Source organism: Macrotis lagotis, chromosome X (assembly GCF_037893015.1).
Source record: "Macrotis lagotis isolate mMagLag1 chromosome X, bilby.v1.9.chrom.fasta, whole genome shotgun sequence".
Lineage (NCBI taxonomy): Eukaryota > Metazoa > Chordata > Mammalia > Peramelemorphia > Peramelidae > Macrotis > Macrotis lagotis.
Window position 1 is genome coordinate 102,434,043 of NC_133666.1, and position 26,041 is coordinate 102,460,083.

General features: G+C 32.9%; 1 long non-coding RNA gene across 2 annotated transcripts in view; it reads left to right on the top strand.

Moving 5' to 3' along the window:
* LOC141501418 (uncharacterized) overlaps positions 1–26,041 on the top strand; it is a 488,282-nt gene that overhangs the window by 207,769 nt on the left and 254,472 nt on the right. The gene's annotated exons all lie outside the window — the stretch shown is intronic.

A 26,041-nucleotide genomic window follows, 5' to 3' on the forward strand; every position in this document is an offset into this window, starting at 1 on the left:
TATTGGCAACAAAAATTATGTAGTAATTTATAATTGGAAGTGAAGAAAGAATAGCAGGCTCAACTGAAACTAGAATTTGAATTTTAGGTAAAGTGTTCATAATTGCTGAACTTGAAATTATGACAAAGATTTTTATAATCCCCCTCAAGTGAATTGCTGATGGCTTCAGAATCCAGAACAATATTTGATTTAACCATTTATATTATATAATAACTTCAAAAGCAAAGAATCTCTTTTACCCTATGACCATTTCATGTATCCTTTTATACAGTGCATACAGTCTTTTTCTCACATCATTTTTAAAGTCTGTATGGTATTTAGTATAAAACAAAGAGAGCAAATTCATGGTTCCTGCAGATGAATCAATATAATAAGATCCTTTGTAGAAAAATCTCCATTGAAATTCCAGCTTTATGCCAACAACTTTAAAATTAAATACCTAGCCTGAAAAACAAGGAGAAATGAGTAAAGCAGAAGGAAACAGAAGAAAGATTGTAGCTACTACTACAACAAAGACAAGAGTATGGGTTAGTCGTAGGAGCACGTCTGGTAATCAAAAAACTTGGATCAGTGTCTGACTTTGCCATCTAGTCAGCTGCTAATTTGGGCAAGCCATTTAGACTCTGTCTCTTTTCTTTTAAAAAATAGGAATAATGATACTAATTCTATCAATATTGTGAGATTGTTTTAAGGGTTAAATTTTATAATGTGATAAGTATTAAGTAAATGTGTTCTCCTAGTACTATCCGGTTTAGGGATAAAGTTTTATAAGAGATAAGCAGCCAAAGATAATTTTGGTTAATTATGTCATTTCCTGTCACTTATTTCTCATCCAATATTCTTTGGAAGGAAAAACAAAGCAAAGCTAATAAAATCTCTTTAAATTGTTGCATATCCAGGACTCTTTCAGATAAAAACTCATGAGGCAATTGTAAAATATTTTTACCTGGATGAACCTTGGGTCTAAGAAATCATTTTCTTTTTATAATTAATTTTATTTATATTTTTGCATCCCTTATTTTTCTTAATACCTCCCTTTCCCCTCTTAGAGAGTTATCCATAGTGATAAGTTTTTAAATGGGAAAAAAAGATTTTTCAGGAAAATTAATCAAGGCATTTTAAAAATCTGATATATGCAGTCATCTGCACCCATAAGCACCTACTCACACACTTCTACAAAGAAAGGGAAGAGGTGCTTTTACAAATATCTCTCTTTAGGGTTCAGGCTTAGTTATATAATTTCACAGAATTCAGTTTTAATTCTGTTGTTGTTCATGCCATTTTCCATTTATATTGTCATCATTGCAGCTACTATTTTCCTAGTTCTGTTCACCTCATTTTGCTTCTTTTCACTTCAATTCAGCTAATTCTTCTAATGCTTCTTGATATTAATCATATTATTTGTTTCTTAGAGCATGGTGATTTTATATTAATATCACATTTATATACCCCCATCTCCTTTAGCCATTCATGAACTGATGGCCATTCACTTTGTTTCTAGGAATACATTTTCATTATCAGTGGTCCTTGGGAGAACATTCCAACATCTGAACTCTCTTAAGAAGCCTGGATGAAAATACTAAGGTATCTTCAGTCTCCTCTCCCTAGTGCTACACAATATGCTTCTATGAGTGCAGCCTAAGTTTGTTTTAGAGATCATACTGTTGAACCTTACTGAATTTGAAGTCCCATAAAATTCTTATTCTTTCAAGCATTGTGAATAATCTGATATAAAAATATAAATAAAACTAATTTTATAAAAAGAAAATGATTTCTTAGATTCTATGTTCATCTAGGTCAAAATATTCTACAATTACCTCATGAATTTTTCATCTGAAAGAGAACTAGATATGCATCAATTTAAAGAGAAATTTTATTGTGGTTGGCAAAAAACAAAACAAAACATTTTAATGATTGCAATGATTTTTATAATGCCTGGTTCTCTAGTTCTAAGTCCCTCTCTCCCATTTCAGTTTCCTTTTCTGAATTATCTTCCCTCTTTAGAATGTAAAGTTCTTGAGAGAAGCTACTTACAGTTGGCTTGCTATTATTTGTATTTCTGGTGCTTTGCAAAGAGACTGACACTTTAGAAAGAAAAATGCTTTGTGACTTATGGCATAAATAAGACTTTTTAATGAGTATTCAAAAATAATGTGGCTTGATTTTCTGTTTTTTTCTTTCTGTAGTCTCCTCTAATAGCATATATTCGTAGATCACTTTATACTTTACAAATATGGTTAATGTTACTCAATTCTATAAGTAAGATGGTTCTTAATTATTATTATTGGTCCCATTTTGCAGGTGAAGAAAGTAAAATTCAGAGCTTAGGCAATAATAATAATAATAATAATAATAATAATAATAATGTCAACATTCATAATGTTATTATGTACCAGGGTCTATGCTAAGTAGTTAACATGTATTATCTTATTTGATCCTCCCAAAAACCCCAGGAAGTAGGTGCTATTTCTATCTTCCTTTTACAGTTGAAGAAACTGAGGAAATATAGGAGTTGATATGTACTCAGATATTTCTAACTCCAGACCATGCTCTCTGTCTACTGTGCCTTCTGGCTGCCTATTATTTGTCCTCAAAGTGGTAATAAAGATATTTCATATATCAGTTATTTGCCTCATTTCTGAGTGAAGTAATGTTAAGAATTAAACCCAGAACTTTTCCCTTCTAAATTTATGACTCTTACCATTTTTTCTTTCCATTATTGTGCTTTTTCCAATAATATTCATTGTCTAGCTCCTTGGTCTCCAAATGTGGAGATAGTCATGTAGCATCAGCAAAAAAATGCAGCATATATTCCAATAGATGGATGTTTCCTAATTGATGAATTCTAATAAATTATTTTTATTAATAATTATATTCTTGTTTTCTTCCTGCATGGGAAGAGATATTGATAACTCATATGAACTTTCTCATTTATAAGAGCTGTTAGAAGGAGCATATATAGACAGGATATAGGAAGGAGTGGAACATAATGATATGATGTAGTAAAGGGATGGAGTCAATGGGCGATGGGGGAAAGTACTGGGAGGAAGGAAAAGGAGATGAAGAAGAAGCTGAGAGATTTCACATAAGAGTCAAGAAAAAGCTTTTTTTCAATGGAGTGGAGTGGAGGAAGACAAGGGGGAATGAGTGAGTCTTCATTCTCATTGGAAATGGCTCGGGGGGAAATGACATACACACTTAATAGGGTGAGGAAATCTATCTTACCCTGGAGAAGGATAGGAGGAAAGGGATGGGATGAGGGGGAGTGGGGGGAGAGGGGGGAATAGGTGAAAAGAGAGGGAAGATTGAGAGAGAGGGTACTGAGATTCAACACACTTTTGGATAGGGTCAGGATGAAAGGAGAGAGAATAGAATAAATGAGAGTGGGGAGAAATAGAGTGGAGGTACAGCTAGTGATAGCAACTGAGGGGAAAAAATATTGAAGCAACTTCTCTGGTAGACTTAAGATAAAGAAAGCAAATAACCCCAGAGACAGAGCAATTGGAATCTGAACACAGACTGAAGTGCATTTTTTTTTCTCTCTCTATTCTTGAGGTTTCTCATCTTCATGGGGGGGGGTGGTTTATGTTTATTCTTATGTTTACTCTTATAACATTCAATTTATATCAAAGTATGGCATGGAAATAATGTAGAGATTGTCAGACAGCCTTCTGTGGTGGGGGAAGGGAGGGGGGGTTGCAGAATTCATAGCCTTGCAAAAAAATGATAGGTACATATTACTGTTGTATATATTTGGAAAACAAATAAATGCTAAAATGTTAAAAAAATTATATTCCAAAACTTGCTTAGAATAGGATTTTTTAAAGGATAATATAAAAATGAAATAATATTTGCATGCATATTTTTTACTCAGATAGTAGATTATAAGTTTCAGGAGAACAAGAGATCATTTGTAATTTTATCACTTACAAAATCCAACACGTTGTTTTTTGTGCATAGTAGGTAATTGATAAATATTTGGCAATAAAAGAATTAAGGAATATTCCATTAAGACATCATTTTTTCCTTTTGTAGAAATTGTTCATTAGAATAAAATTAGAAAAATAAAATGTTTATTAGAATCAAATAGATTTTCACAGGTAAAAACTGAATTCTCCATGGCATTAATGTTTTGTTGTCTTCTACCACACATTAGGACCACTTTTCCTGAAGAAACTGATATGTGTATTAGTAGTATAGATGCATTTCAGTATTCCAGTTTTCCTTTTAAATTAACTTTTCAAGGAAGTATTGAACCAACACTCTAAATTGGCCAGGGGAGAGTTGGGGAATGAACTAGAATTCTTTCTACCTTTATTGTATCCTCTTTCAACTGCCAACTTCAATATTAGAGGTAGATAAATTAGGATAGGAAGAAGAATAAGGGAGGAAGGATATATACCTGGTTAGAAAAGATCTTAAATTCCAGGTTCCTATGCAATATTGATGTGCATTGGACTTTCCTTTAATTACCATATGCATTCTCAGTTGAACTTCCTTTTAAATTTGGCCTAGCTGCTTCATTAGTACTAGAGCTATATGTAGTTATCCTCCACTCTTATTCAGTAATGCATTGAATAAATTCCAATCTGAAGGGCTCATTTTCTAGTGGTTGCTGTTGTTGTTTTTATCATTTTAACACCGTCCATGCTATTTTCTTGTCAAAGATACTGGAGTAGATTGCCATTTCCTTCTCCATTTCCTTGCTAGAACTCTCCTATATGGCCTGCCCATCTTGGATAACTCAGCTTCATTCATCTATGATAGTCCTTCCTTCACAGCAAGGTAGTGATCCAGGAGGATGTACTTTTCAAACTAGACCACAATGAAATATTTATGAAACAATCTAGCTTATATATGGAATATATATGGAAATGAGATATTATAGAGTCAGCAAAAGAGAAAGAAAAAGTGAAAAATCAGAGGATAGCAGCACATCAGACAGAACGCAATAAGAATCAAAGATAATACAGAGTTAAAACAAAGCAATTAAAATGATTTTTGTGAAGACAATGATAAGTATTAGAAGTACTGATAAATTGCATTATGATTTATTGAACAGAAGAAAAATTGGAAACAGGGAAACCAATAAGGAAGTTACCAAAATATTCTAAGGGAGTAGTTATGATACCCTAAATAAAGAAGAATGCCTTGTGGGCAGAGGGGGATGTATTTTGTTGAGGCAAAACATGAAGGACAGTCATGATGGACAGGATGAATCAAGGAAAATTCAGGTTACTAATCTAAGTTTTTGGAAGGACAGTAAAGTCCTCAAAATAATTTGGAGAGTTTAGGAGAGGGTCAGGTTTAATATAGGAAAAAAAAATGGTTGTCTTTGAGATACATCTACAAGACCCAGTTGGTTGACAATGCATAAGTGTGTGTGTGTGTGTGTGTGTGTGTGTGTGTGTGTGTGTGTGTGTGTGTGTGTGTGGATAAAAAGGATGACAGAGAATATCTAGCTAAGTTTCCATTTAGTTCTGTTATAATTCAGTAGTCATCTGTCAAGGAATTTATCCATAACTTGAAATTGTGAATGCTAACCACATCAGTAAGAATGTGTAGAAAAGGACCAGAACATAGAATTGTAACACTTATGCTAAGGAGGTGGGGGATAACAAAAGTTTTAACAAAAGAGACTTAAGGAAATGATAGGGAGCACCAGAAAAATCCAATTTCATAAAGTCTATAGGAAAGAAAACATGCATGGGGAAGTAAGATTAAATTAGAGAGTCAATATTTCAGTAAGTTCAGATATATCACTAAGTGAAAATGAAACAAGAGCATTCAGGACATTTTGATTTAAAATAATGAAGCAACAAAAGCTCAATTAGGACAGTGTGGTACAATTAAGTATTTGATATTAGAAGACTATGAGTGTTGAAGCCCAGATTTAATATTTAGCAAGCTATTTAACCTCCTTGGGCCTCCTTAACGTGTTCTATAAAGAGGTTGAACTGCATAGTCTTTTAGGTGACTTCTTGCTCCAAATCTATGATCCTGTGATCATATGGTTTCTGAACTTCCCATTCACTGGTTCAGGTTACAATTAATTTATACCTTCTCATTTTGTCCAATTCTTGTTCATGCCCATCAAAAAAATCTTTCAAGACAGTATTTGCCTAATATATTCATCTTTCTTTTGATCTTTTAATATTTCATGCAATCCTCAGGCTAACTAGCTTTCAAACTTCATTTCTGATTATGCATACATTTAATAATGTCATTTAAGTCACTTTCTGTAATATGCTGTTATTAGTAATTTTTAATCTACTTAATCTCACTATACTTTTTCCCCTTTGGATTACTTAAAATCCTGATTCTTCGAGGTTGTGTCAAATAACATCAGTAAAAAGATACATATTGCTTTAAGGTGTATTTTTTCAATGTTAGCATCTTGAGGTCAATAAAACTATGACAAGGTTTCTGAAATGCTATACTATTTTATTCTGCTGTTAAATTCCAAGCTTATTCTTTGTTGAACCACATTACTTGTCCAAAATAAAGATGAAATTAAGGATTAAATTAATAGATTATCTTTTTTAACTGAATCTCATAATCATGGACAAGTTTGTGTATGTATTTGTTGATGTTGTTTTTCACTGGAGGATTGTTATGCCTTTATTGTTGGTTTATTTGTTTTGAGTAGTCATGAGTCTCAGTGAAGAGACCCAACAATATACTCCCACAATGCATGGACCTTCTCTCTTTTCCTCATTTTGCTACCTCATTCTATTTCCATCTCATGCTGATGCTAAAACAATAAATAATAGTGCCAGTCAAAAAAAATCTATCACCCTATTAATAATTACTGTGACTACTTAGACCACGACTCTTTTCCCTGTCCACCAGGTTAATATTAGATTGTAAACTCTTTGAGTACAAAAAATAACTCATGCTTCTGTTTGTATCTCCAACAACTAACACAATACCTAGAAAATAGTAGTGACTTCTAAAATATCTTATTGATTGACACTCCCCAGTGTTGCCATCACTAAGTCAATGAGGACTCTCAGTCACTCTGGCAAATACATAATGCAAGATTATCTTTCTTCAGGGTTTTTATCTTTCACAGTCATTTTCATGTTCCATCAGAACATTTAGTTCTAATGACTGTCGCTTTCAGAATCTACAATGACTCCTGTCTCAGGAATATGAACTTGAATTTATTTACATATGAGTTTATTCCAAAATCCTAGACCCATATCCACTCAAACCTGTATACATACATGCTATCATTGTCAATGATACAAATATGCTCTCACAGTTCATTGGCCATAAGCCCTGCCATACCAAAAACAGATGTGCCATTTGGATTTCATAGACTTGTGAAATTCCACACACTCACTAAAGGTGGAAATAGTAAGTAATCCTTTTAGATCTTTAAGACTTACAAAATGATTTATAACATTATCTCATTTGATCCTCATAGTAGTCCTGTATGACTGGTATTTTGTAAATGAGAAAAAGGAAGAGTCTGAATCTTATAGGATCTTGATGGGCTAGAACATTGAGCTTAATATAAGAAAGATAAACATTCAAAGGCATAAATATAAAATCTACACTACATTAAAAATCAACTTCAAAAATATGATGGAGGCAATATGGATAAACAGCAGTTATGCTGAAAAGGATTTAAGTATTTTGATGAACTTCAAATTAAATATAAATTGATAGTGTGATGTGCCAACCTCAAAGAGCTAATGCAAATTTGGACAGCATTAATAGAGAACTAGGTTTAAAGAATAGGGAGGTAATTGTGTCACTGTGATTTGCCTTTATTAGATGTCATATAAAATCAGTTCAGTTCTGAGTACCATGTTTTAATAAGAAAATAATCTAAATAATGTCCAGAGGGAAACAATCAAAATGGTGAAAGGTGCCTTCTAAAAAAGGAACTGGGCATATTTTAATAAAGCAAAAGTATAAAGAAAAGATTAAAAAAAGAAAAAGTTGAAGGGAAAAATGTAGCTGTTTTAAATAATGGGGTCTTAGAGGAGAAATTAGATTTGTTTAAGAAAGAACCAAATTCAATGAGTGGAAATTGCAAAAAAAAAAGGCAAATTTAGGTGTAATGTCAGGAAAATCTTAATAATAATTAAAATTTTCTAAAACTATGGGCTACTTGAGGAGGTCGGAGTTTCTTTCTCTTCAGAGCTCTTCTAAGTAATGACTAGGTAAAATGTGATAGATTTCCTTCATGTTCATATTTGGACTATATGGTTGCAGAGAACATGATGTATCTCAAATTTCACCATGATATTTTAAAACTTGCATATCGTTCTGTAGCTAATAACTTTTGAAGGAAGTATTTGAATCCAGATCTTTCTAAGACCAGTGTACTATTTGCTATTACAAGCTTCTGTTTACAGTTTTCACCACTAAAATGTTCATTCATTATACTTGTGCTCAAAGATCTGGTAGTCAACTTAACCATTTTTTAGCCATAAAATATCAAGGTCTGAAGAAGTCTTGACAGTTGGATGCAGACTTGGTATAAAGAATTTAAAAAATATCCTAACAATTAGAGCTATCCCCAAGTCAAAAAATTCTATCTCAGGAAATGAATTATTTCCTTCACCAAATATTTTTGGATTGAAATTGAATGACTTTCCATCCATCTCTCCATATATATATGTATGATTTGTTATTATATGCCATGTTAAGAAACAGATTAATTATCTAAGAAAAGAAATTTAAAATGTTTTCACTTATATCTTTTAAATGTTTCTGCTTATGTTATATGTTATCAAAATTAAAATTTTAGATTAAATACAAAGAAAGATTTATTGGACATTGTTATAAAGGAATTAAAAAAATAACCCTACATATTCTGCAATTCACAAAAAAATTTCTTGATCATATGCTTTTAAAGGATGTAGTTTTACAGAATGACTTAATTTTAAAACCACATCAAGTAATTGACTAGGAGAAACCCTGTTTTCCCTTTTGTTCAATCTCCAAAGTCCAGAAGGAACAAAGAGCTATATGCCTAATGGTTCATGTTTAAGAATGGGCAGTTGATTTTATAGATTGTGCTAATTAAAGTTGTCTCACATCAGTTTTCTTCCCCCCAAAATAGGAATTTATAATTTCATACTTTAGCTGTATGATTTTCTCTTTGTTTTTGTTGATTCCTTTGGAAAAGTCAAAAATTATTTTTTTAAAGTGTTGAGGTATTATTTAAATTTCTCTTATGATTTAGGTACTATTACAATTACTATAGAGTCTTTTCATGTTTTTAACAGTAAACTATCAACAAAATTCTTGCTACAATGGTCATATCAAATCAAATTAAGCAAGTTAGTTTATCCCTCTGCTGAAAATAGTAAAGCTAATTTTTCTAGCTAGCAATTGACTTTCTATACCATTTAACCATTTATGGAGTTCAAAGATGGATGGTGAATGCAACACTTGGAGAAATTTTTATTATTTCTTTCTATGGCTATTCTTTAGCTCTTCCCATTCATTCGAAAGGATTAATGATGACATTAAAAGTTTTGATCAGGGTGGCTAGTTGGTGCAGTGAATAGAGCACCAGCCCTGGAGCCAGGAGTACCAGAGTTCAAATCCTGCCTCAGACACTTAATAATTACCTAGCTGTGTGGCCTTGGGCAAGCCACTTAACCCCATTTGCCTTGCAAAAACCAAAATAAAAACGTTTTGATCAAAACTGTTCCCAGAAAATGCATAACATTTATAAATTCAATTGAATAACAATTAATTGAATTCAAAAGCAAGAGAGAGTAATACAGTATGCCATTTATATAATGACTAATCATCGAGGTCTTTGGGTATATTTTAAAAACAAATATCTTTTTGGGAAGTGCTGCCAAGATGGCAAAGTTAAGCAAGGACTCCCTGGAACTAAATACCTTTAATGACTCTAAATAAATTCTAGAACAACAAAACTTACAAAAAGATAGAGTGAAACAATTTTTCAGTCCAAGACAACTTGGAAAGTCATTAGGAAGATTTGTGGTACTTCTAGGTCACAGTCCAGTATAGGTCACATCAGCACAGCCCTGGCACCAGCAGACAAGGGGCAGATCTTGGCAGAGACTGAATCAAGGGGCACAGTGATGGTTTCCAAACTCTCAGCCCAGAGACACCAGAGACAATTTCTAAGGATGTCAGAAAAGGTCAGTCCTATCAGGGTAAGAGTGGAACACAATCCACTGCAGATGGACCACAGTGGGAGAATCCTGGTCAAGCAAACTAGGAGCAGACCTTAGGAACCACTGAATCATCAGTAGCAGCTGCTGCTACTAGAGCTCTCAGGTCAAAAGAAGATTATAGGGGATCTCTTTGCTAGCAATGAGGCATAATTAGATTCTGGTCACAGGTTTGGGTGACAGTCCCAGGGCAAGTACACCAGAGCTTGTGGCAACAGGTGAATTGGGACCCTCCTCACAGTTCCAAGGAAGAAAAGAGTGTTTGTGGTCTCTCAGACCAGAGCACAGGTCACAAGAGTAGTAAACACCACTCCTTAGATCATACCACCATGGAAGAACTAAAAATTTCTAGATTCCCAGAAGTATCTCTGAAAATACTTTTTGTTTGCACAAACCCTAGAAGCTTGGGACCCTGAAAGTAGAGACTAACTGTAACAAAGTTAAAAATCAAGTCACAGACTTGGAAAATAAGCAAACAAAAAAAATCTGCCTTTAGAAAATTGTTATGGTGACAAAGAAGTTCAAAACACACACTCAGAAGAAGATAACAGAGTCAAAGCTCCCTATATCCAAAACCTCCAAAAAAATATAAATGAGTCTCAGTCTATTGAAGAGCTCAAAAAAGATTTTGAAAATCAAATAAGAGAAGTCAAGGAAAAATTGGAAAAAAAGAATGATTCAAGAAAATAATGAAAAACGAGTCTGCAGATTGATAGAGGAGGCACACACACACAAATCCAGAAGAAAACAGCACCTTAGAAAACAGACTAAACAAAATGGTAAAGGAGGTCCAAAAAGTCACTAAGGAGAAGAATACCTTAAAAGGCAAAATTGGCCAAATGGAAAAAAGAGGTACATAAATTCATAAAAGAAAAAAAAATGCTTAAAAAGTAGAATCGGCAAAATGGAAAAAGAAGTAAAAAAGCTTACTGAAGAAAATAATTCCTTAAAAATGAGAACTGAGCAAAGGGAAGCTAATGATTTTATGAGAAATCAAGAAACAAAACAAAACCAAAAGCGTAAAAAAATGGAAGTAAATGTGAAATATTTAATTGAAAAAGATGATAATGTTGATGGTATTTTGTCCTTTATTCTCAAAAAAGGCCATGACATCAGGGAGGTGATGTGCATGGCAAGCACATGAATTGGATTTGAGTGAAGGGGGTGCTCTACTAAATCACCAGCCTCACTTGCTCCTCTAGAACCATCTTGATCCATTGGCCAGATAGGAATCAGGACAACTGAAGGAGTCTCTGGATGCAAGGAAGTCAGGGTTAAGTGACTTCCCCAAGATCATACAGATAGTAAGTGTCAGGTGTCAGAGACCAGATTTGAACCCCTGTATTCCTGACTCCAAGGAGAAATAATTTAGAAATTATTGTACTACTTGGAAACTTTGATCAAAAAAGAAGAACTAATACACCATCTTTCAAAGAATTATGAAGGAAAGTTGCCCTGATATTCTTAGAATTAGAATGTAAAATAGAAAGAATCCATTGATCACCTCCCCAAAGAGATCCCAAAATGAAAATTCCCAAGAACATTATAGCCAGAGTTCCCAAGTCAAGAAGAAAATATTATAAACAATCAGAAAAAAATAATTCAAGTATTGTGGAATCACAGGACAGTACAAGATTTAGGAATTTATTAAGGGATAATATTGTCTAGGATTTGATATTTTGGAAGGTAAAAGAAGTTGGATTACAACCACCAATCAACTACCCAGTATAACTGAGCATATTCTTTTAGGAGAAAAGATGGAAATTTAATGAATAGAAAAATTGATCTTCAAATACAAGACAAAAGAAAAGTATAAAATAAGTAAATAGGAAAGGGAAAAGATAAGGGCCTTAAATTATGTTGAACTATATACTCCTAAGCGGAAAAAAATGATATCTGATAACTCAAAAGAAAATTTTCATTTATTAGGGTGCAGTTAGGAGGATATACATACATACATACATATAAATGTATAGATAGATGGAGACATAAATGGGAGAAACAGAGAGAGAGAGAGAGAGAGAGAGAGAGAGAGAGAGAGAGAGAGAAAGATGTGAGATAATCAAAGGTACAAACTCACAGACCATATGGAAGAAGAAGACATCAAAGACTTAAGTAGAAAATTGGGTCTTATTTCCTGCATAGACTAGAGAACAAATAGTCGGTATAAAATTATGTAGGATTTTGACACTGGAAGTATATCTAAAACTTGATCCTTTTCAGCATTTACGTTATCAGTCAAGCATACTAATCAAACCTAAGAGAGTTCTGAAGTGAGTGCCACACTCTGCCTGATTCTCTTGAGAAATTTCTGCTTCTATTTCTTTAGCTGCAATTTAGTAGATGAGAATGCTTTTATCCTCATTGACCTGTAATAATGGTAGATTAATCAACCAGATTATGATTTGTAGTCCAAACAACTCTAGAAAACTCTTCATTATTAATACTGGTTGTGACTTCACTGATTGACTTCTAACTTAAGGAATATTGTAATAAGTATTTAATTGATTTAAATCAGTTGTAATTAAATTGAACACCTTAATTAATAGCTAACAAACATGAATGATAAACTCCATTAGAGCTTGGGACCTATCTCTTCCCCCCAAAAAATCCCTTTTGAGACTGCATTTTTTTTTCAAAGGGATGAGAGTTAATCCTGATGGTTCATTTCTCAGTTGACACTACTTTGTAACTCAGTTAAAAAATATATTTCCTTCATTCACACAGCTTGTGGCATCCAAAATTAGATGTCTCATTGATTCCAAGTTGAACTTCATCATTACTGTCAACGCCATCAATAATTCCATGAATAAAAGTTCTCAATGATGACTGTCATCAAAGATTCCATTGGGAGTCTTTTCTAAGGGTACTATAGCTTTATTAAGCAAGGTAGAATTAGACTCTGGGGGTAGGATCTTAACTTTATCCCTTGCTGTCATACTTATCCCAATAGCTATATCTATTTATTCTTTGAAAAAATTTATTAGGTTTCCTACAGGGAAGATCATCTGCTTCCTGCTGTGAGAGTCCCTTCAAAAACAAACACTGTAAGGGGATTTCAGGAAGTGCTTCTCCTTGATTGCTTTCTTCTCTCTTATCTCCTCAAAATCCTTCATAGCTATCTTAACAATATGTGTCTTCCCATTGGCTATGTGTATAAAATCTAAGAACTACATATAAATAAAGATTATTCAAATTGCAATGCCTAGGCTAATCAAAATCATGAAATAGATATTTTTTCCTGTGTTCTTCAATATGTCTGTGATTGCCTCCCTTTTATTTTTGTACCCTGATTTAATTTCCCTCCCTATCCACCTAGTTTCATAGAGTATTCATTTGCTCCCCCTGTTTACTATTGCTTAGATGTTTTCGTTTTGATAACCCATTAGGTCTAGGATCCATCCCATACCCCTACCTTTTCTTAACCTTCTTTGTTTCATTCCATGTCCTTAGGGTTCTCAGGGTCTTTTGTGTTCCTTTGTTGATAAACTAATTTGAGTGGAAAGTGTTAATGAGACACTAAATAATATCTCAATATAATTATCCTCAGATAATATTTATATTTTTATAGCTGCTTTAAATGTCAACAACCACAAAGGAATGAGTTGGGAATTTTACATACCATATTAGGGCCAATATAGGGAAAAGGATGGTTTTAAACATTAGGGTCTTTCTTTACTGAAACTCTTGAAGTTATATCAATAAGCATTTAGCTAATCCAAGCAAGAAAAATAGCCAGTTCTTTAAATTTTTCTATTTACAAATAGCGTTTGTAAAATGCTTTACAAATGTTGTTACATTTTATCTTCAAAATATTTCTCTGAAATATATACTATTTACAGAAAAGGAAACTAATGCCAAATGAAGTAAAGTGACTTATCCTGGTTGATACAGCTAGTGAGCCCAGATAAGAACTCTGGTTGTCTGTACCTATAGTTTATTCTACCTACAGGGAATTTTATTCCTTATAGCTTCAGAAACTCAAACCACAAAACTATTTGCCTGATGGTCTACTGCAGTTGGAGAAAAAAAAAATCCAACTTTTATTGTTTATGAATGCCGAATGATAGATTGAGTAGAGCTTCATATCTCTCTCATTTCAAATTTTATACTTCTTTAGAAAGAGACATGAAGTTCCATTGCTAGTGTTTTGTGATTTGGACAAGTGAATTTTGTTCAAAGATTGAATATCAATTTATTTGGGCATTTGTAAAAACAAAACCATTAGAAACTATTTGGATAAATTGAAAATAATCATTTTAATCTAAATGCATCATATATAATGACAGAAGATAGCATTGATAGTATTAATGCACTTCGATAATTTTTTTTTTTAGGTTTTTGCAAGGCAAATGGGGTTAAGTGGCTTGCCCAAGGCCACACAGCTAGGTAGTTATTATTAAATGTCTGAGGCCAGATTTGAACCCAGGTACTCCTGACTTCAGGGCCGGTACTCTATCCACTGCACCACCTATCCACCCCCACTTTGATAATCTTAAAATGCATAATAATAAATATTAGGACTAGAAATCAGCTATGTTTGACAACAACTCCAAGATACCTTTACATTTGTTATTTCTTCAAAAACAGAAAGATCTTTGGAACAGAAGCATTTATTACATCAGCACAACCCATATATGTTGTAATATTCCATGTAATTACTTGTTGAAAATCCAATGACCAACCTGTCAATGATTAGTGATTAGGTTTTACACTATTCATCTTAGGTTTCATTGGCAAAGAACTTCCTAGTAAGGAAATGCCCTCTAACCACAGAAATCAGCAGTTCTTTAGCTTTTGACTGGAGTGATGAGAGTTTAAGTGATTTACCTAGCATCACAAATCCAGTGTGTGTGTGTGTGTGTGTGTGTGTGTGTGTGTGTGTGTGTGTGTGTGTGTGTGTTATAGGTAAGACAAGAATCCAGCCTTTGCAATTCTGAGGCTAGTTCTTTGTTGTGAATGCTATACTGCCTCTGATTAAAAAAATAATGAATATGATAAATCCTATAAAATGCCTTCATTTCCTGTCCTCCTTTATGTTTCATATTTATTTCCTTTAACAACCATGATTTTCTTTTTGAAATTTAATAAGCTAACAGACTTTTGTAATGCTGTCTGCTTAGAATATTTGGCATCTCCACCTGAGGAAAATTAAGTTGTCTTCTGTCTACTTCATATAACACTGAAAAGAAAAGGTAGACAACATGGATTTATATTAAGAAGTTCAAATTGCCATAATGACATTTTTGGATAAGATTGAAGAGAGTTAATTTTGTCAAACTTTGGAGTAAATCTATAGTGCTGAAGTCAGCAAAAGTATAGCCAACTTTAAGTTGAAGGACAGACCATGAAGTTTCTATAAGTAGAGAGCCAGGATGCTGAGATTTCCAATTTGTTTCCCTACTAACATCTTTCCTACCTTATTAATGCCTCATTTTAATGATTAATAACTTGGAATTAATAACTTCAAAATAGCTTCCATTATGAGTACTTGTATCAATAACAAGAAAATGGAGATAACAGAGATATTCAAAACAAACAAAACAGCCTTTTATTAAATTGTTTACTGTTTCCATGAACTTTTTCATTTGTAGTGGAAAGGGAAAATAAGAATTAGCTAAAGAGATGAGGAAGGAAGGGATAAGCATTTATAGTGTTTCTACATGTCAGTTACTATACTAAGTGCTTTCCAAATATTATCTATTTTATCCTCACAACCCTGAGAGGTAGGTACAGTTTATTGTTTCCATTTAACAGTTGGAGAAACTGAGCCAAACAATGTAAGGCCTAAAATCAAATTAAAGTTTGAGTTTAAATTCTTATCCTGAAATTTGGGGGCATCTATCAAAGATCTCAACTTCTAAGGTAGACACATCTACTGGGAAATAAATCTGGACTCCATTATTTGCTTCTCTCCAAAGAGTGAATTTGTCAGAACATGCTATTTCCAACAATTGGATATGTGTTTCTTACTATATCAATTTTCTTTTTAAAATTATTTATTTATTTTTCCAATTATATGCAAAAGATAGTTTTCAACAATCATTTTTGTAAGGTTTTTCATTTTACATTTTCTCCTGCCTTCCTTCTTTTCCTTCCCACTGACAGAAAGCAATTAATATAGGTTATACATGTATAACTATGTTAAACATATCCATATTAATCATAATGTGAAAGAAAATCAATTCAAAAAAGGAAGGGAAAAAGGAATAAGGGAAAAAACATAATACATAAAACAGATTTTAAAAATTGAAAATAGTAGACTTTGATCTGCATTCAGACCCCATAAGTTTCTTCTCTGGATACGAGTCCATCAAAAATTCTTTAGAATTGCTGAGGTGAGCAAGTCCATCTTGGCTAATCATCACACCATGTTGCTGTTAGTGTGTACAATATTCCTCTTTGATTTTGATCGTGTTCATGCAAGTCTTTCCAGTCTTCTCTGAAGTCCCTTCCCTCATGATTTCATACAGAACAATAGTACTCTATCACATTCATTATACAACAATTTGTCCATCCATTCTCCAATTGTTGGACATCCCCTCAATTTTCAGTTCTTTGCCACCACAAAGAGAACTACTTAAAACATATTTGTATATATAAGTCTTTTATCCTTTTTTAAATGATCTCTAGTAGTGGTATTGCTGGATCATAAGTTATACACAATTTTATTGCCCTTTGAGCATAGTTCCAAATTGCCCTCCAGAAAGGTTGAATCAAATTATAATTCCACTAGCGATGTATTCATGTCCCAGTTTTCCCACAGTCCTCCCAACATTGATCATTTTCCTTTTTAGTTATATTGACTAATTTGATAGGTATAAGGTTGTTTTAAACTTGGATTTCTTTAAACAATAAAGATTCAGAACATTTTTATATGACTATATTTATAGTCATGTAGATATGGATATAGATTTAATTTATTCATTTGAAAATTGTTCATATCCTTTGACTATTTTTTTCAATTGGGGAATGACTTGTATTCTTATAAATTTGACTCAGTTCTCTATAAATTTGAGAAATGAATTCTTTATCAGAAATGTTAGTTGTAAAAATATTTCCCAGGGAAGTGAGATGAGGGGGAAAATTGTAAAATTCAAAAATAAATAAATAGTTAAATAAAAAAAAAGAAAGCTAAAAACAATGTTGCCCAACTTACTGAATTCCTTTTAATTCTGCTTGCATTGGTTTTATTTGTGCAAAAACTTTTCAGTTTAACATAATCAATTATCTAGTTTGCTTCCTTTAATATTGTTCCCCCTTTAAAACAGATCCCCTTTTCATCAATTAGTTAGACAAACTATTTCTTGTTCTTCTCATTGGCTTATGGTTTTACCCTATAGGTCTAAATTCTGTATCCATTTATTCCTTATCTTGGGCTAGGGTGTGAGATGTTGATCTATGCCTAGTTTCTGCCACACAATCTTCTAGCTTTCCAACAAGTTTTTTTTTTTAAATCAAAGAGTAAATTCTTATCCCAGAAGCTGGAAGTCTTGCGTTTATCAAACAGTACAATACTATAGGCATTTACTACTGTTTCTTTTGTACCTATACTATTCCACTGATTTTCCCCCACTCTGTTTCAAAGTTGGAATCAAACAGTTTTGATGACCGATGATTGATAATATAATTTTAAATCTGGTATGGCTAGACCCTCTTCCTTTGCATTTTTTTCCATGAATTCCCCTGATATCCTTGATCTTTTTCTTCCCTCACATGAATTTACTTATTATTTTTTCTAGTTCAATAAAGTAAGTTTTTAGTAGTTGGCATTGAATCAGCATTTTAATTTGGATAAAATTGTCATTTTCATTATATTAATTTAGCCTACCCATGAGCAATTGATATTTGCCCATTTATTTAGATTTGAATTTATTTGTGTGAAATTTGTTTGTTTGTTTTTTAGGTTTTTTTTGCAAGGCAAATGGGGTTAAGTGGCTTGCCCAAGGCCACACAGCTAGGTAATTATTAAGTATCTGAGACCAGATTTGAACCCAGGTACTCCTGACTCTAAGGCCGGTGCTTTATCCACTACGCCACCTAGCCACCCATATTTGTGTGAAATTTTACAATTGTTTTCATATAGTTTCTGAGTTTGTCTTGGCAGGTAGATTCCTAAGTATTTTAGGTTGTCCACAGATACTTTAAATGGAATTTTCTTTCTATATGTTGCTGCTCTATCTTGTTGGTATATAGAAATGCTGATGATTTATGTGGGATTATTTTACATCCTGCTACTTTGTTAATGCTGTTAATTATTTCATTTTAGTGGATTTTTTAAGTATACCATCATGCCATCATATCATAACAGTAAAGACTCAGAGTTTTGTTTCTTCATTGCCTCTTCTAATTTCTTCAATTTATTTTTCTTCTCATTTCTAAAGCTAACATTTCTAATACAATATTGAATAATAGTGTTGATAATGGGCATTCTTGCACCTCTGAACTTATTAGGAATTCTTCTAGCTTATCCCCAATACATATAATTCTTATTGATGGTTTTAGATAGATACTGCCTTTCCTTTTTTATTCCTTTGATCTCTAGCATCTTTGTTTTTTTAAGTCAGCAGGGTTAAGTGACTTGCCTAAGGTCACACAACTAGGTAAGTATTAAGTATCTGAGGTTAGATTTGAACTCCAAGGTTGTACTTTATCCACTGAGCCATCTAGTTGCCCCCTCTCTAGTATTTTTAATAAGAATTTAATAGGAGTACTGTATTTTCCAAAGCTTTTTCAACATTTATTGAAATAATTATATAATTTCTGTATGGTTTGATATTGATATGATCAATAGTTTTCCTAATATTGAACCAGTCCCACATTTCCTGGTGTAAATTCTACCTGATTATATAATTTGATCATTATGCTAGTGATAATATACTGTAATGTCTTGTTTAATATTTTATTTTTTATTTAATTTAATATTTTATTTATTTTTATTCTTAATTATTCTAGTTATTTATTTTTATTATTTTATTTATTCATGATCATTTATTCATTCATTTATTAAATATTTATTGAAATTTGTTTATTTAAATTTATTTTGCATCAGTGTGCACTAGGGAAATTGTTCCATAATTTAGTTTTTCTGTTTTGACTCTTCCTGGTTTAGGTACTAGCACCATATTGGTGTCAAGGAAGGAATTTGACAGAACTTCACCTATTTTTTCAAATAGTTTATATACAGTTTGGATTAATAGTTCTTTAAATGTTTGGTAGAATTCACTTGTGAATTTATCTGGTCCTGGAGATTTTTTTTGCAGGAAATTCATTGATGGTTTGTTCAATTACCTTTTCTGAAGTAGGGTTATTTAAGTAAATGATTTCCTCTTCTGTTGATCTGGGAAAATCATATTTTTGTATGTATTCACTCATTTCATTTAAATTGTCAATTTATTTGACATTCAGTTGGGCAAAATAGCTCCTAATTATTATTTTAACTTCCCTCTCATTTTACATACTTTTTTTCATTTTTGATACTAGAATTTGGTTTTCTTATTTCTTTTCTAAATCAATTTAACAAAAAATATAGCTATTTTATTGTTTTTTATGAAAACCAACTCAGTTTTATTAATTCAATATTTTCTGCATTTGATTTTATTAATCTCTCTTGATTTTCTGAATTTCTAATTTTGCATTTAATTGAGGATTTTTTATTTACTATTTCTCTAGCTTTTTTGCTGCATGTCCAATTCATTGATCTCCTCTTTCTTTATTTTATTCATGAAAGCATTTAGAGATATAAAATTTCCCCTAATAACTGATTTGGCTATATCCAATACATTTTGATATGATGTCTCCTTCTTGTCCATGTCTTGGACAAAATTATTAATTTTTTTACATGATTTGTTGTTTGTTCCTCTCATCTTTGAAGTTAGGTTATTTAGTTTCCTAATGATTTTTAATCTATTTTTCATGGTCCTTTATTTCATGTGATTTTTATTGCATCATGATCTGAAAATAATGTATTTAATTTTTCTGCCTTTCTGCATTTGATTGTTAGGTTTTTTTAGCCCTAATGCATGATCAATTTTCACAGAGAAAAAGACATATTTCTTTCTTTTAAAAAAAATTTCTTTTTTAATTTTAAAGCAATGGGGTTAAGCGACTTGCCTAAGGTAACACAGCTAGTATCTGAAGTCAAACTTGAACTCAGGTCCTCCTGACTCCGAGGGACATATTCCTTTCACAATCCATTCAGTTTTCTTCAGATGCCAATCATATCTAACTTTTCTAATATTCTATTCACTTTTTAAACTTCTTGTTTATTTTAATGACTAGATGTATCTAATTCTGAGAAAGGGAGATTGAGATCCCCAACTAGTATAGTTTTGCTTTCTATGTCTTTGTATAACTCCTTTAACTTCTTTAAGAATTTGGATGTACTTGGTACTTGCTTGTTTAGGTTTGAAATTAATTCAATGTCTTTGATACCTTTTAGGAAGATGTAGTTTCCTTCCTTTTCTCTTTTAATGAGATCTATTTTAACCTTTGCTTTGCCTGAGATATGGATTACTATTCTTCCCTTTTTTCCCACATTCAACGAAATCATAAAATATTTTGCTCCAGTCTTTTATCTTTCACTCTCTGCATCAAACATGCATCTCTCTGCTTCAAATGTGTTTCTTGTAAACAACATATTGTAGACTTCCATTTTTTAATCTACTCTGCTATTTTCTTTTGTTTTATGTGAGTTCATCCTATTCACATTCCCAGTTATAATTATTAACTCCTTAATATCTTTTATTATCTGTAGACTGTAGATAATATTCTGTCTCCTCTCCATTTGTATTTTTCTTTCTCCTTTCATACTACACCTCATTATTGTTTTCCTTCTATATACCTCCTCCTTCAATCTTCCCCTCTTCTATCAGCCCCCTCCCTTTTCTTTCTCCTTTCCTCCTGCTTCCTTCCTACCATTCTATCAGTCCCTCCTTCCTTTCCCCTCCCTTCATTTTGTCTTCCTAATTTTCATTTTTGAGTCAACTCCACTTAGAGTAAGATTCAAGCAATTCTGACCCCTTCCTTTCTTTCCCTTTTACTTTAATACATTCTTTCTGTCTCTTTTTCTGTCTCTTCATATTATGTAATTTACCCCATTCTTGCTTCTCTTTCTTAATGTTTAACTTTTTAAAAAATAATCTCATCAAAATCAACTTATGTCCATAAATTCAGCCTAAGTATAGTCCCTCAAATAGAGATTCAATTCTCAAGAGTTATGAGAATCTTCCTCCCATGTAGGGATTTAACCAGCTTATTCTTAATGAAAAATAGTCTTTTTCTTTTCCCCTGTTTATCTTTTTTATGTCTCTCTTGAGTCTCCTGTTTGAAGATCATATTTTCTGTTAAGATCTGGCTTTTTCATCAGAAAAGACCTAATTTAGAACATGGAAGTAGAGTTGGAGCTTTGAAACTAGAGATTCTAATGTATAGAGGGGGATTAGGAAATACATTTCAAATGTGTGGGACACCCTATGCAAAACTGGAGAGACAGGTGTAGGAATATCTTTCAGGAACAAAAAGAATGCCAATTTGTCTGGATTGCTATATGGAATAAGGCTAGATAGTGGTCTAGAGTCAGAATGAAAATGTCTTTAAAGGCCAAAGAGAGGTTTTATCATCTGTTTTGTATTTAGTATATCATGGTGCTATAGGGAACCCAGGATACTGAATTGTTCAGGTCTATTTTTATGAATATTACTTTGAAAGTTTCATGAATATTGTTCCATTGAATGTTTAAAAAACAGATTTAAGGATACAGTTTCATTTTATGCTAATCTCTTCATTTTAATCCATTAGGGCATTTCTAGTTTCAAGGGAATTGGTGAAGTAATTAGATCCAAGTAAAACACTGGCTCTTCCTAGTAAGCTATCAATTCCCCAAAGAAATAGTGTTGCTCTGTTTGTGTTAATGCTTTGGACAGTAATTCCTAAGCATACAAAACATCTTCTTTAAAGTAAAAGCCAAATGTTCTAGCTCTTTGAGATGATGAACTGAAGTTTATTATCAATTACAATATTGGAAAATATATAGTAGCTAAAATAGGTCTGGCAATAGACTTGGTATACTATATTATGGACAATATCTTCAGTAATTATTGAAATCAGATAAGCAGAATGGATATCCATCTTGCACTCAGGCCATTTAAAAGCATTGTTGCAAGTACTGCAATATTATGAGACATCCTGCTATCCATTCTCAGTTTATGATACAGCTGCCAGATTTTACCAATATATATGAATAATTGAAATCATCCAATGTCAGATAAGTTGAACTATCATGATTGATTTGGGATTTCCTTCTGATGGCAGAGATGGGAAGGTTCTGTTGAAAGGAAATGCTCTTAAAATTTTCTGTATCATGGACCCCTTTGGCAATGTGGTGAAGGCTTTAGCCTCCTCAGAATAATGCTTTTACATTCATAAAATAAAATTCCTAAGATGAAAAAGGAAATTAAATACATTGAAATAAACTTATAAAAATCACTGACAGAGACCCTATACCATGGATGTTTGATCTTTTAGCTCTTCTGGGCCTCATTGCCCAACAAAAACTTGTCAAAGGCCACGTATAGAATATGTTTACTTATGACTACAGTGCAACCCATATTACTAATGAGTATAATAATAAAATGTAATAATGCCACATGAACAGGCTTTGAGGGTCACATGTGGTCCATTGGTCACAGGTTATACACACCTGTCCTAGATGCCCTAGACCTAACTTTTCATTATCTGATGGAATTTTAATCTATAACTTAAAAGTGGGAAGGCATTTGTGATTTAGTTTTAGAGTAGCTAGTATGTTTCAGAATCAGAATTTAAGCCCAAGTCCTCTTGACTGCAAAGTATATTCACCATGCAGTATGCCATTGCACTGTGTAGCAGCACCACATAGCAGAGACTGTAGTCAGCTACTTTGCACCCTTCCCATAGATGAGTATTTTTTTCTGTAGTATCCACAATCCCTTTATATTTGCAAGTTGCTCTCTTCCCATTTGGAAATCATTTGTTTCATAGAGAATCTTATTGAAATAGCATTGTCATGGAGGGACAATATTGCTTTTGTTATAACTCAATATCTAGTTTGTGCACATATAAATGACATATTCTGTTAAAATGATGTGGCTAGAAAGTTTCCAGAGGAAAAGTGTCAAACCAGCCATTCTTTTTTAAAATAATTAATTAATGTATTTTTTCACATTGCTACAGTAGTTTGTTGTAAAAATAAACATAATCCTCCTTTCCCTAACAAAAATAGAGAAACTTCAAGAAAATAAAGTAAGAGAAAAACAGGCATACTTCAGTCTGTGTTCAAATATTATCAGCTCTGTCTTTGGGAAGGATTGCATTCTTTATCAGAGTCCATTAGAGAAATTGCTTCAAGATTTTTTTCCCACAATTGCTATTGCTAACTGTATTTTCCTCCATCCTATTTCTTCCTACCCCCATTTATTCTATTCTCTCTCTTTCCTTTCACCATGTCTCCTCAAAGGTGTATTAATCAGACTACCTTCTCCCATGATCTTCTCTTTCTTCTTCACCTATACCCCCCCATTGTCCATTTTCTCCCATCCCTTTCCACTTCTTTTTCCCTCTAGGAATAGGTTTCTCTACCCCATGAGTGTGTATGTTATTTCCTCTCTGAGCTACTTCCAATGAGAATGTGCCCCAGGCTTGATGTTTTTGCAGTCATCAAACTCTTATTATTGTCCTATTTAATATTTTGAAGTTGTGTGGCCTGAAAGTGCTCATGTGATGATCTTGCAGGTGAAAGTTTTCTTTCCATGTTCAAGTATGGAAATAGAATGTTAAAGTTGAAAAGGACTATGATTATAGATAATCTAATTCAGTTTCTTAATTTTTCACATGAGGTCATTAAACAGCTGATTTATAGGCATATGGTTAATACCATTGCAGTTCTTTTTCCTTCAATCACTAGCCTCAGGGCAGCTAGATGGTACAGTGGATAGAACATGGGCCCTGGAGTCAGGAGAACATGAGTTCAAATCCTACCTCAGACACTTAATTGCCTAGATGTGTGACCTTCAGCAAGTCACTTAATCACATTGCCTTAAATAAAAATTAAAAAAATTTAAAATCACTAGCCTCTATTCAGATGAATATTAATCTTCAAGTTCTGGGAATAATTAGAAGGTATATTGTAGTAGAGGCTTTACCAAGATCTCCTGACAATTACCATTTAATGTCTTAAATATCTGAAACCTTACTATTGGAATCTATGATCTCTCCATGGCTATGATGCCTCCTTCCTCTCTCATCCCCTTATCTCCCCTCTTCTCCCCTCCTCTATTCGCCAATCTATCCCTTCCTCTCCTCTCCTGACTGTGAATTTACTGATACAAGGAACTTCTACTATGGAAACCCTCTTTACCAATGCATATCTACACTGTTCTACAGCTTAGTTATCTTTTCATCAGAAGGACTATTAAAGAACCTAAAGGGTTTTCAGGAACATTTGAGAACTGATTCATTTTCCCAGTCATGTAACCCATATGTGTCAGAAACCAGATGTTATCTGGCATTTATCTGACTCTGAAGAAAACACTATATTGGACTGTCTCTTGATCATGCTATGCTTAAAAATAAGACAAAAAGGCAAGAAGATGATGGAAGTCTTTACAGTCATAATTCACTGAAAATACTCTAGTCCTGGACTGAGAGACCTTGGAGGTATCTCACATACCTCATGACCTCAAAAGTCCTCTAGTTCTATGATGTTTAAATCATTTGATCCCTTTCTGCTTTGTTTAGTATTATAGAATTTAGCAAAGGAAATTAATTTAGAGAGAACTGTTCCCCTTAATTTACTTGGAACTGGGAGTTCATTCACTTGACAAATGAGGGAACTGAGGAACAAGGAAACACAGACCCATAGAGGTAGGGAAGTAATTCTGGGAGAACATGGATGAAAATTGTGAAGAATGAAGAAAAGGATTGAAGAGAATGTATGGATTGCCAATTACACAGATTCAGAGAATACCTACAATGCACTGGCACATAGTAGGTACTTAATAAATGTTCATTGACTAATGACTCATATATAAAATGAATTGCTAAGGGCACAAAGTAACAGAGTCAAAATTTCCTATATCCATTTTTTTTTTAAAATCCCAAACCTGGGGCACTTTACTTACCCCTAATAAGTCAGTTGTGATTCCATTCTTTTTTCTACATATATACCTTGGAATTTTGTGACATGTATCATTACATTAGCTCTGTGTTGCTTTTGATTTATGATAAAGGGAAAATGGACTCAACTTCAGTGAAATTAATCACATAGACAGGTTTCTCTAATTAGAGATATTCCAACCCCCACCCAGCCACCTACCCACCAAAAGCTACAGAAAATGAATTCTAGTTTCTCAATTAAGCATAGCAATGAGGTTGTTCAAGGTAAGAAAGCCTTTCTGGATAGCTGTGTTTTAAATATCCTGCAGCCCTTCTGTAAGAACTAAGATCTTCACTCAAGCTGAACAATTTGCCTCTCGGAAGAACCATTAGAATTGAGATCTGTTTCTTACATGGATTGTGGTTGTGATATGATCCCTTGCTATACATGAAAATCCCAGTCATTGATCATCTCATTACTAAAATTCCATTGTGAAAAATTTAGAACAATAGAGAATTTGAAATTTTCATATTCATTCATATCAAAAATATGCTTCTGTTAAAGAGATAAACCGGACACATGGAAATTCAAATGTAAATAACCAAAAAAAATGGGAGTGGGAAACATAGTTTTCTATTGGGCAATGCAATTTAAAGGAGCTCTTTTTGATTTCTTGTGTAAGAATTTTGGACTCACTTTCCAAAATAATGCATGGTTTTTTTCAATGTTAAAA